Source organism: Schistocerca gregaria, chromosome 2 (genome assembly GCF_023897955.1).
Source record: "Schistocerca gregaria isolate iqSchGreg1 chromosome 2, iqSchGreg1.2, whole genome shotgun sequence".
Lineage (NCBI taxonomy): Eukaryota > Metazoa > Arthropoda > Insecta > Orthoptera > Acrididae > Schistocerca > Schistocerca gregaria.
Window position 1 is genome coordinate 749,194,655 of NC_064921.1, and position 20,553 is coordinate 749,215,207.

Genomic DNA, 20,553 nt, shown 5'->3' on the forward strand with positions numbered 1-20,553 from the left:
CATTCATCGTTCAAATGGTTCTGAGCACTATGCGACTTAACTTCTGAGGTCATCAATCCCCTAGAACTTGGAACTAATAAACCCTAATTAACCTCATCACACACATCCATACCCGAGGCAGGATTCGAACCTGCGACCGTAACGGTCGCTCGGCTCCAGACAGAAGCGCCAGAACCGCTCGGCCACACCGACCGGCCTGCCATTCATGAACATTTTAGGGGGTGTTATCTAGCAGGGTAACGTTCGCCCAGATACCGCTGTTGTAACCCAATATGCTCTACAGAGTGTCGACATGTTGCCTTGGCCTGCTCGATCATCAGATCTGTCTCAAGTCGAGCACACATGGGACATCATCGGACGACAACTCCACCATCGTCCACAAACAGCATTCGCTGTCCCAGTATTGACACGGAACGTCGGCCCATAAACTGACTGCACGTTTGCATGCTTGCATTCAACATTCTGGCGGCTACGCAGGTTATTAGTGCACCAGCAAATCACATTTGCTATTACTTATCTCGTGCTTACATTAACCTGTGATCTTGCAATGTTAATCACTTAAATATGTTACCTAGACATATTCTCGAAATTCATTACTCTACATTAATTATTTTTCAGACTTGCGATTTTTTCCGTCAGTGTATACTAGCCAATATTAGCCAATTTCGGCACCTCCCTAATGTTTAAAAAGCGACTCTGCAATCAGATTCAGAGGACCACGAGATGCAACCATTTGGGTGAGGTTCAAGGAAGGGTGTGGCACTGATCAAGGCATTGTCACTTTTTCAGACATGAGACCACTGCCTTTTCACTCAGTATAGTTTGTTCACAACGCCCTCTCAAATTCTGGATCAGTTGAAGCCGGTAGCAGTCGGCCGACTTCGGGTGGTGAGTGTTTTGTGTCCGGCTGCAAACACTGGAGATCTAATAGTGCGGTACCTGTGTGTGCCGTAGCCGTTATGAAGTGATTGACATGCCTTATCAAGCCAAATTAGTAAGCACATGTGTATTGTCGGCACTACAAGAGCAAAGCGAAATTTCAGCGTTAGGCAGACAGAATACAGAAGAGCACTAAAAAGTAACAGCTGTCATTCTATATTCGCAGATCAGTTTATAAATATGAAATAAAGTGTAACAGAAATCATTTACAGACTTAAAAATTATCAAGTGCTGCAGCAACCCCACACAAAAACTAATAATTGAGGAAAACTACCAAACACAGAAAGCCATCGTTGAAGGAAAAGAAATAATAAGTGCTCGCAGAGGACTGCCAAACTAACCCATAAAAACAGGCATGCGAGGACACACACACACACACACACACACACACACACACACACACACACACACACACACCTTATCTTCCATACAGGACAAAATTATCTGAAACATAACATTCTCAGTCGTAAATTTTCAACGTGAACAACTTTCTACATCGTTCGCTGTTGTTCCAGACAAACCGTGAAAGAAAAAACAACTGTAATGCTAAACATAGAAAACTACAAAAATCACAGCATGTTGTAAGAATAAAAGTCAAAAATTTTGTTTCTAGTTTGTGAATACTTTCTTAAAAACTTAAATTTATACATGTATAGGACATTTTGTCGTTGATTAGAAATTAGATAAAAAAACACTGATGATACCGTAAATTGTCGACGGGGGTGGGCGAGCGGTTCCAAGCGCTACAGTCTCAGGTTCGATCCCTACCTCGGGCATGGATTTGTGCGATGTCCTTAGGTTAGTTAGGTTTAAGTACTTCTAAGTTATAGGGGACTGATGACCTCAGAAGTTAAGTCCCATAGTGCTCTGAGCCGTTTGAACCATTTTGATACCGTAAATTCAGCGAAACATGTTTTGGGAAAAGTATTGTGTTTGCTCAAGGCGAATCCCGTACAGAAACATATTTAAAGTGCAGCTTATCCCACAACACCGCCACTCTCCCCCTGGCCTTTGGCATCCGGGGCTTGCTTCCTCCACTCCCCACATCCCCATGAAAGTGCGTTCAGGGCGTTGTGGACAAAACTATAGGTCGTAGGTTCGCCTCACGAGCTGGAGTGCAACTCGTCTCAGTCCTCCAGCCAAGGAACAATCCCTTACACGATTGAAAATTGAAACTCCGTACTCTGAATGGCATTCAGGCGCCCTGACGACTTAGCTGCGTAGGTGCACACCTCACTAAACTTATGTCATTAGAAATAAACACTCTTGTCTTTAAAATAAGAAAAGATAAATAATATCAGTTAGTGTTCAATCAAATAAAACTGACATGTTTTTGCAGGTGGTTTTCTCAATCAGAAAATCATGAGTCAGTGAAGAGATACGTACTGCTTGTTTCTGAAAACCGTAAGAAAAGTTTGGTTTGATGTTGTTCTGCATGTCATGAGTCATACTCCAAGTTCATTTTTGCCATAATCGATAATCCACTTTCACAGTTGCAAACTGAAAGGAACTGAATCGATATTCTTTAAGAAATTTTCTGGGAGATTAAAACAGTGTACCAGACCACATCTCAAACCCAAGACCTTTGCAAAGGCACATTGTTTTAGTCTGCCAATAAGCTTCATATCACTGCACACTCCGCTGCACAATGAAAAATTTATTCTGGAGTATTTCTCACGGTTTTTCCTCTATAACTGAATACTTGCATGTTGGCATTTTTGTTTCATAAATGTTTATTCTCAGATTGTTGTGCTTGCAGAATGTAGATTCTAAGAAACTTTACTTTAGCTTCCATTTCACTGCCCAAATATCCCATCATTCTCTGAATATGGTCTTCCTACCTTGTTGATTTTCGGACCCTGGAAAAGATAGGATAACAGAATTCAGTACTGGTGATAAAAGCTGGCTACTGTGTCTGGACAGACGGTAATATAAAAGTACAGAAGAATGAAAATCGCCTGGGATGCTTCTGATTAACTAAGTAGGGTTTTCTAACCTGAGCTCCTGACACGTCTAAAACAGGAAGTTTCCCGTGTGTATTGTCACTCGTGGCTGGTGTGTAATTAGAAAACTATTCAAAATGTGAGGAGTGTCCAATTACTTGGATAAGCAGAAATCAAATAAATGAATTAGTGAACGGAATGGAGGGGCTGATGTAGCAACGGGTGTACTGAAAATGAAATGGAGGTAAGTGAAGTAGGCAAGTGAGCTTGATACGTCCTTTTCATAGGAGCCGCGGAGCTTCTGTGACGTCACACGATGCAACACTAGCGTCCGCCGCCAGAATCCACACACTGTTGGCGACGTACAGCGCGCGACGTGATTTACGCGACGTGCTGCTACGTGGATTTAATTCGAAACGTATAGTGGTGGATGCGAATTTATTCCTTCTACGTTACACTATAAGATCATCTAAATAAGTGTCGCCAGCCTCCCTTTGACCCCCAAGCAGGGTCAATGTCAACAGTCAAAGCGCTGTAGCAATCCAACCATTTCTGGAAGATTCCATGTGTGTATGAATTCCTACGAGACCAAACTTCTGAGGTCGTCGGTCCCTAGACTTACACGCTACTTAAATTAACTTACGCTACCTTAAGAACAACACACACACACCCACGCCCGAGGGAGGACTCGCACCTCAGGCGGGAGGGGCAGCGCAATCCGTGACATAGCGCCTTAAACCACGCGCCCACTCCGGGCGGCAAGATTCCGTAGTTCGAGCACAGGACCGGAACATGTGTACCATTGACAGTTCATACTCCGCCTCCAACAGGCAACTAACTTTCCTCACTATAACTATTTCAATAACAAAACAGGAATATAATTAAAAGTCGATAGGGAAATAGTCATACAATCACATCACTCTCAAATTTTCAAGAGAAAAAAAAAATTTTTTAGTGTGAACTAGCGTTTCACTTGCGGTTTCGCCTGCGTGTGTGTTCGACATATGTACTGAACACACATCTTCCTACTCCAATCACTGTGTCTGCCTCTTTCTCCCCCTTTCGGTCCACCTTATCCTCCCAACTCTATCAGTATATCATCTCCTCCCCAGTCTCTCCTCCCCCCTCTGTTTGCCCATATCCCCCACCACTTCTCTGACCATATCTTTCTCCTCCCTGCCTCTGACCATATCTCCCCAAGTCTTTCTTTCCATCTCTGGCTCTGGCAACCCCTACCCCCCCCCCCCCCCACTTCCCTTTCCACCTGACCACTACCCCTCTACACCTTCCACCTGCTTCAAGCATCTCCCTCTTATTTCCTCTCTCCTTTCTCTGTCCTTTTCCTCCTCCCCTTTGCACTGTCCATCCCCTCCTCTGTTCACTTCAACCTGTCCATATCCATGCTCATTAACACATGTAGTCTCTGCAATGCAGTTCAATAATGCAGGTTGACAATACTCCCACAACATGCCTGTCATGCAGGGCAAGCTACACATCAGGTGCCTGAAATTCATTTTTGTCCCCTGATGTACAGGACACCATGTGAAGCAGGTCAGTAAACTGCCCTCATATTACTCCCACACAAAACGCCTGTCATGCAGGACAGCCAACATGTTGGAGCCCAGAAAACTGTTGCTTACCTGTGACATGTAGGCTGTGCAGCAAAGCAATTTCATTTGGCAGGCCAGTGCTGTTGTCACACAACATGTTTTTTCATGGAGGGAAACCTATGTGCCAGAGGCTGGAAAACATGTATTTGCTTGTATCTCCACTTCTATTGGGGCCAAGAGGCTATAAATCACATTGTACTGATAATTCTGGGGTCTGTCACATCTGTGCCAAATTTTCTTGAAATCCATCCATCGATTTGGAGCAGATCCCAGAAGTGCACGCGTACACAGATGCGGCTTTATACAGGGTGTTACAAAAAGGTACGGCCAAACTTTCAGGAAACATTCCTCACACACAAATAAAGAAAAGATGGTACGTGGACATGTGTCCGGAAACGCTTAAGTTCCATGTTTGAACTCATTTTAGTTTCATCGGTATGTACTGTACTTCCTCGATTCACCGCCAGTTGGCCCAACACGAACGTGGTTTTGCAGTCAGTGCAATGTTTACAAATGCGGAGTTGGCAGATGCCCATTTGATGTATGGATTAGCACGGGCAATAGCCGTGGCGCGGTATGTTTGTATCGAGAGAGATTTCCAGAACGAAGGTGTCCCGACAGGAAGACGTTCGAAGCAATTGATCGGCTTCTTAGGGAGCACGGAACATTCCAGCTTATGACTCGCGACTGGGGAAGACCTAGAACGACGAGGACACCTGCAATGGACGAGGCAATTCTTCGTGCAGTTGACGATAACTCTAATGTCAGCGTCAGAAAAGTTGCGGCTGAACAAGGTAACGTTGACCACGTCACTGTATGGAAAGTGCTAGGGGAGAACCAGTTGTTTCCGTACCATGTACAGCGTATGCAGGCACTATCAGCAGCTGATTGGCCTCCACGGGTACACTTCTGCGAATGGTTCATCCAACAATGTGTCAATCCTCATTTCAGTGCAAATGTTTTCTTTACAGATGTGGCGTCATTCCAACGTGACCAAATTGTAAATTTTCACAATCAACATGTGTGGGCTGGCGAGAATCCGCACGCAATTGTGCAATCACGTCATCAACACAGATTTTCTGTGACGTTTGGGCAGGCATTGTTGGTGATGTCTTGATTGGGCCCATGTTCTTCCACCTACGCTCAATGGAGCACGTTAGCTTGATTACATACGGGATACTCTACCTGTGCTGCTAGAACATGTGCCTTTACAAGTACGACACAACATGTGATTCATTCACGATGGACCTCCTGCACATTTCAGTCGAAGTGTTCGTACGCTTCTCAACAACAGATTCGGTGACCGATGGATTGGTAGAGGCGGACCAATTCCACGGCCTCCACGCTCTGCTGACCTCAACACTCTTGACTTTCATTTATGGGGGCATTTGAAAGCTCTTGTCTACGCAACCCCGGCACCAAATGTAGAGACTCTTCGTGCTCATATTGTGGACGGCAGTGATACAATACGCCATTCTCCAGGGCTGCATCAGCGCATCAGGGATTCCATGCGACGGAGGGTGGATGCATATATCCTCACTAACTGAGAACATTTTGAACATTTCCTGTAACAAAGTTTTTGTAGTCACGCTGGTACGTTCTGTTGCTGTGTTTCCTGAAAGTTTGGCCGTACCTTTTTGCAAACCCCTGTATACATAACAGATTAAATGTAGCCAAACCATTACTGTTATCCAACAACACAACGACATAACGAAAGGGTCTGTGATCCGCTGTCTACATCTACATGCATACTCTGCAAATCACATTTAAGTGCCTCGCAGAGGGTTCATCGAACCACCTTCACAATTCTCTATTATTCCAATCTCGTATAGCGCGTGGAAAGAACGGACATCTAAATCTTTCTGTACGAGCTCTGATTTCCCTTATTTTATCGTGATGATCCTTTCTCCCTGTGTAGGTCGATGTCAACAAAATATTTTCGAATTTGGAGGAGAAAGTTGGTGATTGGAATTAGAAGATTCCGTCGCAACGAAAAACGCCATTGTTTTAATGATGTCCAGCTCAAATCCTGTATCATATCAATGATACTCTCTCCTACATTTCGCGATAACACAAAACGTGCTGGCTTTCTTTGAACTTCTTCGATGTACTCCGTCAGTCCTATTTGGTAAGGATCCAACACCGCGCAGCCGTATTCTAAAAGAGGACGGACAAGCGTAGTTTAGGCAGTCTCCTAAGTAGATCTGTTACATTTTCTAAGTGTCCTGCCAATAAAACGCAGTCTTCGGCTAGCCTTCCCCACAACATTTTCTATGTGTTGCTTCCAATTTAAGTTGTTCGTAATTGTAATTCCTAGGTATATAGTTGAATTTACGGCTTTTAGATTTGACTGATTTATCGTCTAACCGAAGTTTAACGAATTCCTTTTAGCACTCATTGGATGACCTCACACTTTTCATTATTTAGGGTCAATTTTCGCACCATACAGATATCGTTTCTAAATCGTTTTGAAATTTGTTTTGATCTTCTGATGACTTTATTAGTCGATAAACGACGGCGTCCGCTGCAAACAACCTAAGACGGCTGCTCAGATTGTCTCCCAAATCGTTTATATAGATAAGGAACAGAAAAGGGTCAATAACACTACCATCGGGAACGCCGGAATTCACTTCTGTTTTACTCGACGACTTTCTGCCAATTACTACGAACTGTGACATCTCTGACAGGAAATCACAAATCCTGTCTCATAACTGAGACGATATTCCATAAGCACGCAATTGCACCACAAACCCCTTGTGTGGTACAGTGTCAAAAGCCTTCCGGAAATCCAGAAATACAGAATCTATCTGATATCCGTAGTCAATAGCACTCAGCACTTCATGCGAATAAAGAGCGAGTTGTGTTTCACAAAAACGATGTTTTCTAAACCCATGTTGACTGTGTGTCAATAGACCGTTTCCTTCGAGGTAATTCATAATGTTCGAACACAATATATGGTCTGAAAATCCTGCCGCATATCGACGTTAATGATATGGACCTGTTGTAAGTAGGCTGTTTAGGTTTTTTTATTGGTAACGCCACCGCCACGTAGCGCTCTGTATAAAAATCACTGGCTGCGCCGTGTGCAGTCATTGGCTGGTTTGCATTGTTGTCTGCCATTGTAGTGTTGGGCAGCGGCAGCTGGATGCTAACAGCGCGTAGCGTTGCGCAGTTGGAGGTGAGCCGCCAGCAGTGGTGGACGTGGGGAGAGAGATGGCGGAGTTTTGAAATTTGTAAGAATTGGTGTCATGAACTGCTATATATATTATGACTATTAAGGTAAATACATTGTTTGTTCTCTATTAAAATCTTTCATTCGCTAACTATGCCTATCAGTAGTTAGTGCCTTCCGTAGTTTGAATCTTTTATTTAGCTGGCAGTAGCGGCGCTCGCTGTATTGCAGTAGCTTGAGTAACGAAGATTTTTGTGAGGTAAGTGATTTGTGAAACGTATAGGTTAATGTTAGTCAGGGCCATTCTTTCGTAGGGATTTTTGGAAGTCAGATTGCGTTGCGCCAAAAATATTGTGTTTCAGTTTAAGCACAGTCTTGTATAATTTTTCTAAGGGGACGTTTCATACTGTAATTAAGTCGATTACTCCTGCTATCTGTCTTGAATATTAGTGTGTCCTGTGCAACTTTCCATTCTTTGGGTACGGATCTGTCGTCGAACGAACGGTTGTTTATGATTGTTAAGTATGGAGCTAATGTGCCAGTATACTCTGAAACGAACCTAATTGGTGCATAGTATGGGCCAGAAAACTAGCTTTTATTAAGTGATTTAAGTTGCTTCACTAATCCGAGGATATTAACTTCTACGTTACTCATGTTGGCGGCTGTTCTTGATTCGAATTCTGAAATATTTACTTCGTCTTCTTTTGTGAATGCATTTCGGAAAGCTGCGTTTAATAACTCTGCCTTGGCAGGACTGTCTTCGATAGTATCTCCATTGCTATCGCGCAGAGAAGGCACTGATTGTTTCTTGCCGCTAATACTTCACATACGACCAGAATCTCTTTGGATTTTCTGCCAGGTTTCGAGACGAAGTTTCGTTCAATAACCTGTTATAAGCAAAAAAAAAAAAAAAAAAAAAAGAAAAAAAAAAGGTTCAAATGGCACTGAGCACTATGGGACTTAACATCTATGGTCATCAGTCCCCTAGAACTTAGAACTACTTAAACCTAACTAACCTAAGGACAACACACAACACCCAGCCATCACGAGGCAGAGAAAATCCCTAACCTCACCGGGAATCGAACCCGGGCGCGGGAAGCGAGAACGCTACCGCACGACCACGAGATGCGGGCTGTTATAAGCATCTCGCATTGAAGTACGCGGCTAAATTTCGAGCTTCTGTATAAGGTTTGTGACTGATATTAGTATGGAAATATGTGTTAAAGACGTAGGGGACTGTATAATCGTATTCATTGTGTTGAATCGTATTATGTAAAACACGTCAAACTATAACAGTATTTTCACAAATACGATAAATTTCAGTTTTTTCAAAGAGTAATTATTGTTCTATATTTTGCGTTGTATTCCTTAGATCAATGAATATGTTGTACTACAAACATTTTAAGGCAGCTTATGTTTTTTCTTATCGTTCAGCCTACCTTCATACCAAATTTTATCAAAATCGGTAAAGTGGTTTACTTGTGGAAGCGTTACAGTCAGAGTTACTTTCGCATTTATGATATTAGTGTGCTTATAAGAAGTGTTGACCACTGACAAGAAATTGCAAAGTGACAGCGCGTACCCTTTGTGTACCATACATCCTACATCAAGGACATCAGTGTCCATCGCAGTATTATCCTGTGTTTATGTCTCGTGACCATGTAAGCCATCGCTAAAAATTTTATTTGAGTTCCAGTACAGCACTCGTGGCTGCCGCATCGCGGTCGCGAAGTGGGGCTGAGGAAGTTCCAGATCAGATTTATAGTCTGACGATGATTTATGAATTTGTGGTTTTAGCTTGACGATGTTCACTATGGAAAGACGGTAGTCACTGTTATTCTGAAGAAGGTTGGGTTATCCTGACTGAAACCTAGCTAAATTCTAGGCAAACAGTGCAACTGAGGCTGTTAATTATTAAAATTAAAATTTGATTTTCTTCTTTTAAGCTCTAAGTAGACGAATGAATCTGATGATGATCTAATGATCGAAAGTGGTAATAGAATTGAATAAAGAAATGTGTGATAAAAGACTGTTTTAGTTGTTACGATTTCTTATACGTTGGATAGTTGCAGTCTTGAAAGTGATCTTGTTCTTTTATCGATTAGTTTTAAACGACATTTCTCTTCAATACAATATTAATGAAATAGTCGTTGTTTTATAGAACTACGTAATCGTCCGTGTTTGGTTTCTTTAGTACCTATTTATGGCCCCAGGAGTTTTCTATCTGTATGAGTTACGTATTTGTAAGCAAAGTCGTACTGGTTCTCGTTCTGGTTAATCATTCTAATATTTTCAGCAGTTTGTTCTTCTTTTGTAACTTCCAATAATAGTCAAATTTTTATTTTCATCTTGAATATTTTTGAACTGTGTGTCTGTTTATCCTAAAATGAATTTCCTTTTCAAATTTATATTTGCCAAGTATTTGTTTTATCATAAACAGCGCATCAGTTTCTGTATGTATTTTCCAAATTTTGTTTATTTCTGCTATGACAGGCTCTCGAATAACACCATTGATTTACGATTCAGAACTGTAGGACATAGTTTATGCATTGCAACTATTAGGTCGATTCATTTGGACTTGCAACACTTCTTAATGTCTGCTTTTGTGCTACTCATTTTCACGGCCTTGTATGCAAAAACTATTGCGAGTCTTAGCTCCAAGTGTAAGGGTGAAAAGAATGAACAGGGAGTAGCTAACAGGTGTTTAAATACTTTCCAAGCAGGTACAATACTTTATTTATTCATCCTGACAATAACAAGCCACAGGGATCTATCTCACATTTAACTAGAAATTTCCCTCTTTTATCATTATCTTCGTGGCGACGGAGGTTTTATAAAAGGTCGGGTATTTCATGTTAGATGCAACACTTAGAGACAGTAATGAGAGAAATAGTAAAACAATGATAGCTACAGCAGAATACAACACTGTTTGTATTTCTTAGAGGAGAGAAGACTAATAGAGATAACATGCAGGCTGACAGAGCTGTGGGCAGCGGCAGAAATGGACGTGAGTGAAGGACGGGAACGGCGGAGAAAGTGGAACGTGGGTAAGTCGCGGAAGCTATGAAGAGGGCTGAAAAGAGCTGCGCAGTTAAGCCATTACTCCAGTTTCCTCCAACTTCCAGAGCTCCCGCTCGCTGGAAACGCATTACTGACGCTAACGAGCCGGAGTAATCACCACACTGGCTTCATTTCTACAGTATGGGTTTTCCTTAACGACATACCCGTTTACAGGCAGGAGAACTTGCGCGTGCTGTACGTGGTACTCTCATTTTAGGATGAGACTTTTAGCGACATCTTAAATGATCTGTTTTTCTTTTGTCCATTATAAAACGGTTTCTGATAGCCAGTTACGGTAAAAAGACTGGTTTCGTTTTAACATCAATGCAGTTGCTGCTCCCAGTCTTGATTTTTATTGGTTTAGTTTATGTTGCGCATCACACGTTTCGGGAAAATGAATTCCATTTTTAAGTGTTCTTTTTTATTACATAATTACACTTGATGCTTGCTGCACATGGCCATTTTCCGAAGTTCTATAATTTATTTAATTTGAAGGCAATCGTATCTATAGAACTTACAAACAGATCACGCACAGGAAAGGAAGAAACCGTGTGCCTACTGCCCGAGAAGTGCCTGTCATTAGTCACAAATTAGTGATGACAAGAATACCCTACGAAAAAAGGTGTCGAGTGACTTAGTTTATTAATCTTCATATAATCGAACACATCAAGCTATGTCCTCCTCATTCACACTGATACAGGGTGTTTCAAAAATGACCGGTATATTTGAAACGGCAATACAAACTAAACGAGCAGCGATAGAAATACACCGTTTGTTGCAATATGCTTGGGGCAACAGTACATTTTCAGGCAGACAAACTTTCGAAATTACAGTAGTTACAATTGTCAACAACAGATGGCGCTGCGGTCTGGGAAACTCTATAGTACGATATTTTCCACATATCCACCATGCGTAGCAAATAATATGGCGTAGTCTCTGAATGAAATTACCCGAAACCTTTGACAACGTGTCTGGCGGAATGGCTTCACATGCAGATGAGATGTACTGCTTCAGCTGTTCAATTGTTTCTGGATTCTGCCGGTACACCTGGTCTTTCAAGTGTCCCCACAGAAAGAAGTCACAGGGGTTCATGACTGGCGAATAGGGAGGCCAATCCACGCCGCCTCCTGTATGTTTCGGATAGCCCAAAGCAATCACACGATCATCGAAATATTCATCCAGGAAATTAAAGACGTCGGCCGTGCGATGTGGCCGGGCACCATCTTGCATAAACCACGATGTGTTCCCAGTGTCGTCTAAGGCAGTTTGTACCGCCACAAATTCACGAAGAATGTCCAGATAGCGTGATGCAGTAATCGTTTCGGATCTGAAAAATGGGCCAATGATTCCTTTGGAAGAAATGGCTGCCCAGACCAGTACTTTTTGAGGATGCAGGGACGATGGGACTGCAACATGGGGCTTTTCGGTTCCCCATATGCGCCAGTTCTGTTTATTGACGAAGCCGTCCAGGTAAAAATAAGCTTCATCAGTAAACCAAATGCTGCCCACATGCATATCGCCGTCATCAATCCTGTGCACTATATCGTTAGCGAATGTCTCTCGTGCAGCAATGGTAGCGGCGCTGAGGGGTTGCCGCATTTGAATTTTGTATGGATAGAGGTGTAAACTCTGGTGCATGAGACGATACGTGGACGTTGGCGTCATTTGGACCGCAGCTGGAACACGGCGAACGGAAACCCGAGGCCGCTGTTGGATCACCTGCTGCACTAGCTGTGCGTTGCCCTCTGTGGTTGCCTTATGCGGTCGCCTTACCTTTCCGACACGTTCATCCGTCACGTTCCCAGTCCGTTGAAATTTTTCTAACATATCCTTTTCGGTCCTTTGGTTACATTAAACCTCCGTTGAAAACTTCGTCTTGTTGCAACAACACTGTGTTCTAGGCGGTGGAATTCCAACACCAGAAAAATCCTCTGTTCTAAGGAATAAACCATGTTGTCCACAGCACACTTGCACGTTGTGAACAGCACACGCTTACAGCAGAAAGACGACGTACAGAATGGCGCACACAGACTGCATTGTCTTCTATATCTTTCACATCACTTGCAGCGCCATCTGTTGTTGAAAATTGTAACTACTGTAATTTCGAAAGTTTGTCCGCCTGAAAATGTACTGTTGTCCCAAGCATATTGCAACAAACGGTGTACTTCTATCGCTGCTCGTTTAGTTTTTATTGCCGTTTCAAATATACCGTTATTTTTGAAACACCCTGTATAAATTACAAATAAAAAGCAATTTATTTAAGAGAAGTCACTGTTTATACGAGTTGGTTTAGCAGTTCAGTACGAATCTGATTATAAATAACCGTAAGGTCGCCTAAGAATTATTCCACGAGCCAGTGTCTACGCTAACAGTGCATATTCAAACGAATCGATTAGTTACTGAATTTAATTCTAATCAAGGTGAAAGATTCTTCATTTCACATCCTGTAGCTACTCATAATGTATCAAATAATATATCCATCAATATAACTGCCTAAATACATCTCACTTTCACGTGTCCAGTCTCCGCGACTTTATCCTCAGACATTAGCTCAGCTGACATGAACTTACGAAATGTATTCGCAAACAACGATTGCAATATTACATCAACTATATGCTTTACTCTAGACACAGGAAGATTTGTGCTGAATGAGGACTCGAACCCGGATTTCCCGCTAATTGTGAGCTGTCGCCTGAACAACTTGGCTACCAGCGCATGCCTTCCGAACCGACCCAAACTTCCGTATCTCACAGCGTTTACGTCCCATAGTGCTCGTACACCGTTCGTGTGATTTCCGCATAGAGAGAGGCAATGTTTTCATCGTGAGTTTTCCTTGTTTTGGCATGAAGTACATACACTGCAATGTCTACATTTGACAGTGTCTGTATAGTTCGCTGTAAGTGTCTTTCAGACATGGATGCATGTCTGAAAGAATAGATGCTGTTGACGACATACAGCCGAATTAAATTGCTAAATGTACCATATTAGATATTCTTTATGTAGTGTAGCTTGCTGGTATTGGAAACTAACCTATTCTCGCCAAGCTGAAGCATGTTACAACAATGGAATTTTTTGATTTTGTGTCTTCCTAATCTTTATCTTATCGTTTGGCTTATTTTCGTGATAGATTGCAAAGCTAGCAAGAAGATCCGGTATTTTTCCTACAAGCGTTGTCCAACAATTGAAACCAATTATCTGAACGCAATAGTGTATTTAGATTTAACAATATCTGAACAAAGGAAAATGTCTACACTGTGCATAAATAAGAACATAAATAGTTAATAAAAAGTGTTCCAACATTGAAAAACTAAAATCTGTTGACTGAGAAAAATAGTTTTCGATGTATTTGGCTCTTAGAAAGAAGACAAGCTACAACGGATGAAGTAAAAACGCGCAATTTACTGCTTTCTAATTATTGTTTGATATGTTTGTTGTTTGTATATTTCTTCTCGAGAAAATACATGTTGAACGACACGTTTACTATTTTTTTTTAAAGTTCTCGACAGTGTGGAGAATTTACCATACTACCTTTTTCAAGAATGTCTCCCATAAATTTGATATTGCAGTGCCTGTGTTTTTAATAAGAACGACACAGTGTTCCTTAGGACGACATTTGGAAGTTTGGCTCCGGCCGTGGGTCGTGGACAGATAGCCAAAGCGGTTAAGGCGACCGCTCGCGTAAAGCGGGATATCCGTGTTCGAGTCCCGGCCCGGCACAAATTCTCATTGTCGTCATTCTCTCATACAGCTGACTGTTGTCCCTGTTTGCAACTGCGAATACGTTTCATGTCCTTACAAATTTTCTGGAGCCATTAATAAACACTATTCTTATTGACATTTTAAATTTTGGTATGCTGGATTGTCCATTATCTCGCATTCACCCCTCTGGTGCCAAATTGCACAGCCGACTGTTCTTCTAACGCATGTAATGTTTGACTAAACATTGCGGATATGAAGATGGTTTCTGTTCTTTCGGACACGTCCGAAAGAACAGTTAACTTCTTCATATACTTAAGGCTAACCTGCCACTGACCTTCTTCTTCTGTGTGGGTGCACACGTATTGCCGGAACTCTTATGGGATTCGGTAAGATTGTTTGCCGCGATTAATGAGTGTAAAGGGCAGGAGCACTACGAATGTAGTGTGTCGACATTAAGTTGGGAATGTGAGTCTCACGGGGAGCGTACAATGGATAAGTCCCTGCAGTCGCACTATCCTCTGTGCCCTCGGTGGCTCAGACGGATCGTTTTAACTTGTGACATCATTTTTACAGGCCCCGCGGGGCAAAGATAAATAGCTATAGGATTGGTTCGGCCGGCCAATACTATTTCGTTATGCAGGCACGGTAGCTCAGCGTGTTTGGTCAGAGGACTACTCGCTCTCTGTAATAAAAAACTGAGTAAAGGAATCAACGATAAACTTGAACGGATGTCTTGCGACGCAATGAACAATACGGAACAAAATGCAAAAAAAAAAGGAAAGATGGACAGATTCGAGTCCCGGACGGGGCACACATTTTCAACTGTCCCCGTTGATGTATATCAACGCCTGTCGACAGCGTATGGTCTTGATTTAATTATCACTTCAAACATTGCGGAGGACCGCCCACGTTTTGCGCTTGTTCGCGCCATAAAGCAAGTATTGGCAATACGTTCCCACATCGCTGTTAGAGGCAGGCAGCTGGAGAATAGTTTGCTACGGCCAGTTAACAGTAGTGATCTAGGTGAGTCTTCATTCTAACATACGAAATAATTGCATTTTTTGTACGGCCTGTCCTTCAAATTGTGCATTTGCCACATATTGGCGTTTCCGTTATACATAGCAGAGTTGGACCATTAACCGTAGAGTTCTAAACCCTTGTAAAATTTACGATAGTAGTAGGGTACACTACAGGACATTTTGTAATTTGGTAAGTCGCGTACCACTGGAGATCTAAAAACTGTTATTAACCAATGCATAACCTATAAGTTATGACACTTCCTTTGAATAAAATGTGTAGTGTTTTTCCTCCTTTAGTGTTCTAGGGTTAAGAGAGGCAAACGTGTATCTACAACAAAACAGATACATGTTTCACGGTAACACTGTTCTTCGAAGTGATCATCAGCATTGCGTACAACCCGTTGCCAGTGACGTCGAAGTCGTAGGACACCCTCAGCAGCGGTAAATGTGTTAATAGTTCGTGTGGGCCGGTCCATTGCCCGACAAATCCCTGTAACAGTTCTGAGGCGAATGCCATGAAGTCTTTTCTTAATTTCCGTAATCAAGTTGAAGTCACAAGGGCTTAAGCCCAGGGAGTGTCGTGGGTGCTACGGCACTACCCAGCCCCATCGGTCACAACTTTCACCATATGCGCCAGAGCACTGTGCTGCAAAATTATGCGCGGATCCTGCAGAAAGCGTCGCCGCTTCTTCCTCTAAGCTGGTTCCAAAAATGGACAGCATCAGAACTGTTACAGAAATTCGTCTGTTATCGCAATCGACGCTGCTAAGCATATACTTCAAGTCCCACATGACTGACGATAGGTTATACACAAAGCTGGTGACTATTCTGAAGGGCAGCAAAAGATGTGCGTATTTTGTATAAGTTGGTAGTAAATAGTTGCGTTCATTGAAGTTCCAGCCCTCACATACACTGACCAGGCAAAACATTATGGCCACTGGCCACCGGGATGTTGGATGCCACCTGGTGGCGTTGTGGGCAGGTGACGAGGTAACAAAAGTATGTAACCCAGCAGACTCGGATGGGGGATCACCCTAGCGAAGAGAGGAATGCAAATGGAAAAATACACTACTGGTCATTAAAATTGCTACACGATGAAGATGACGTGCTACAGACGCGAAATTTAACCGACAGGAAGAATATCCTGTGATATGCAAATGATTAGCTTTTCACGGCATTCACACAATATTGGCGCCAGTGGCGACACCTACGACGTGCTCACACGAGGAAAGTTTCCAACCGATTTCTCATACACAAACAGCAGTTGACCGGCTTTGCCTGGTGAAACATTGTTGTGATGGCACGTGTAAGGAGGAGAAATGCGCACCATCACGTTTCCGACTTTGATAAAGGTCGGATTGTAGCCTATCGCGATTGCTATTTATCGTACCGCGACATTGCTGCTCGCGTTGGTCGAGATCCAATGACTGTTAGCAGAATATGGAACCGTTGGGTTCAGGAGGGTAATAACGGAACGCCGTGCTGGATCCCAACGGCCTCGTATCACTAGCAGTCGAGATGACAGGCTTCTTATCCGCATGGCTGTCACGGATCGTGCAGCCACGTCTCGATCCCTGAGTCAACAGATGGGGACATTTGCAAGACAACAACCATCTGCACGAACAGTTCGACGACGTTTGCAGCAGCATGGACTATCAGCTCGGAGACCATGGCTGCGGTTACCCTTCACGCTGCATCACAGACAGGAGTGCCTGCGATAGTGTACTCAACGACGAACCTGGGTGCACGATTGGCAAAACGTCATTTTTTCGGATGAATCCAGGTTCTTTTTACAGCATCACGGTGGTCGCATCCGTGTTTGGCGACATCGCGGTGAACGTACATTGCAAGCGTGTATTCGTCATCGCCATACTGGGGTATCACCTGACGTGATGGTATGGGGTGCCACTGGTTACACGTCTCGGTCACCTCTCGTTCGCACTGGCGGCACTTCGAACAGTGGACGTTACATTTCAGATGTGTTACGACCCGCGGCTCTACCCTTCATTCGATGCCTGCCAAACCCTACATTTCAGCAGGATAATGCACGACCGCCCCCCATGAACCATGGACCTTGCCGTTGGTGGGGAGGCTTGCGTGCCTCAGCGATACAGATGGCCGTACCGTAGGTGCAACCACAACGGAGGGGTATCTGTTGAGAGGCCAGACAAACGTGTGGTTCCTGAAGAGGGGCAGCAGCCTTTTCAGTAGTTGCAGGGGCAACAGTCTGGATGATTGACTGATCTGGCCTTGCAACATTAACCAAAACGGCCTTGCTGTGCTGGTACTGCGAACGGCTGAAAGCAAGGGGAAACTACAGCCGTAATTTTTCCCGAGGACATGCAGCTTTACTGTATGATTAAATGATGATGGCATCCTCTTCGGTAAAATATTCCGGAGGTAAAATAGTCCCCCATTCGGATCTCCGGGCGGGGACTACTCAGGAGGATGTCGTTATCAGGAGAAAGAAAACTGGCGTTCTACGGATCGGAGCGTGGAATGTCAGATCCCTTAATCGGGCAGGTAGGTTAGAAAATTTAAAAAGGGAAATGGATAGGTTAAAGTTAGATATAGTGGGAATTAGTGAAGTTCGGTGGCAGGAGGAACAAGACTTCTGGTCAGGTGACTACAGGGTTATAAACACAAAATCAAATAGGGGTAATGCAGGAGTAGGTTTAATAATGAATAGGAAATTAGGAATGCGGGTAAGCTACTACAAACAGCATAGTGAACGCATTATTGTGGCCAAGATAGATTCGAAGCCCACACCTACTACAGTAGTACAAGTTTATATGCCAACTAGCTCTGCAGATGATGAAGAAATTGATGAAATGTATGATGAAATAAAAGAAATTATTCAGATAGTGAAGGGAGACGAAAATTTAATAGTAATGGGTGACTGGAATTCGAGTGTAGGAAAAGGGAGAGAAGGAAACATAGTAGGTGAATATGGATTGGGGCTAAGAAATGAAAGAGGAAGCCGTCTGGTAGAATTTTGCACAGAGCACAACTTAATCATAGCTAACACTTGGTTTAAGAATCATGAAAGAAGGTTGTATACGTGGAAGAACCCTGGAGATACTAAAAGGTATCAGATAGATTATATAATGGTAAGACAGAGATTTAGGAACCAGGTTTTAAGTTGTAAGACATTTCCAGGGGCAGATGTGGACTCTGACCACAATCTATTGGTTATGACCTGTAGATTAAAACTGAAGAAACTGCAAAAATGTGAGAAATTAAGGAGATAGGACCTGGATAAACTGAAAGAACCAGAGGTTGTACAGAGTTTCAGGGAGAGCATAAGGGAACAATTGACAGGAATAGGGGAAAGAAATACAGTAGAAGAAGAATGGGTAGCTCTGAGGGATGTAGTAGTGAAGGCAGCAGAGGATAAAGTAGGTAAAAAGACGAGGGCTGCTAGAAATCCTTGGGTAACAGAAGAAATATTGAATTTAATTGATGAAAGGAGAAAATATAAAAATGCAGTAAATGAAGCAGGCAAAAATGAATACAAACGTCTCAAAAATGAGATCGACAGGAAGTGCAAAATGGCTAAACAGGGATGGCTAGAGGACAAATGTAAGGATGTAGAAGCTAATCTCACTAGGGGTAAGACAGATACTGCCTAGAGGAAAATTAAAGAGACCTTTGGAGAGAAGAGAACCACGTGTATGAATATCAAGAGCTCAGATGGCAGCCCAGTTCTAAGCAAAGAAGGGAAGGCAGAAAGGTGGAAGGAGTATATAGAAGGTTTATACAAGGGCGATGTACTTGAGGACAATATTATGGAAATGGAAGAGGATGTAGATGAAGACGAAATGAGAGATACGATACTGCGTGAAGAGTTTGACAGAGCACTGAAAGACCTGAGTCGAAACAAGGCCCCCGGAGTAGACAACATTCCATTAGAACTACTGACGGCCTTGGGAGAGCCAGTCATGACAAAACTCTACCAGCTGGTGAGCAAGATGTATGAGACAGGCGAAATACCCTCAGACTTCAAGAAGAATATAATAATTCCAATCCCAAAGAAAGCAGGTGCTGACATATGTGAAAATTACCGAACTATCAGTTTAATAACCCACGGCTGCAAAATACTAACGCGAATTCTTTACAGACGAATGGAAAAACTGGTAGATGCAGACCTCGGGGGGGATCAGTTTGGATTCCGTCGAAATGTTGGAACACGTGAGGCAATACTGACATTACGACTTATCTTAGAAGAAAGATTAAGAAAAGGCAAACCTACGTTTCTAGCATTTGTAGACTTAGAGAAAGCTTTTGACAATGTTGACTGGAATACTCTTTTTCAAATTCTGAAGGTGGCAGGGGTAAAATACAGGGAGCGAAAGGCTATTTATAATTTGTACAGAAACCAGATGGCAGTAATAAGAGTCGAGGGGCATGAAAAGGAAGCAGTGGTTGGGAAAGGAGTGAGACAGGGTTGTAGCCTCTCCCCGATGTTATTTAATCTGTATATTGAGCAAGCAGTAAAGGAAACAAAAGAAAAATTTGGAGTAGGTATTAAAATTCATGGAGACGAAGTAAAAACCTTGAGGTTCGCCGATGACATTGTAATTCTGTCAGAGACGGCAAAGGACTTGGAAGAGCAGTTGAACGGAATGGACAGTGTCTTGAAAGGAGGATATAAGATGAACATTAACAAAAGCAAAACGAGGATAATGGAATGTAGTCAAATTAAATCGGGTGATGCTGAGGGAATTAGATTAGGAAATGAGACACTTAAAGTAGTAAAGGAGTTTTGCTATTTAGGAAGTAAAATAACTGATGATGGTCGAAGTAGAGAGGATATAAAATGTAGACTGGCAATGGCAAGGAAAGCGTTTCTGAAGAAGAGAAATTTGTTAACATCGAATATAGATTTATGTATCAGGAAGTCGTTTCTGAAAGTATTTGTTTGGAGTGTAGCCATGTATGGAAGTGAAACATGGACGATAACTAGTTTGGACAAGAAGAGAATAGAAGCTTTCGAAATGTGGTGCTACAGAAGAATACTGAAGATAAGGTGGATAGATCACGTAACTAATGAGGAGGTATTGAATAGGATTGGGGAGAAGAGAAGTTTGTGGCACAACTTGACTAGAAGA

The 20,553-nt window shown here is 42.7% G+C and overlaps 1 protein-coding gene across 1 annotated transcript in view; it reads right to left on the bottom strand.

Moving 5' to 3' along the window:
- LOC126334926 (glutamyl aminopeptidase-like) overlaps positions 1 to 20,553 on the bottom strand; it is a 431,383-nt gene that overhangs the window by 398,840 nt on the left and 11,990 nt on the right. The window lies entirely within an intron of this gene.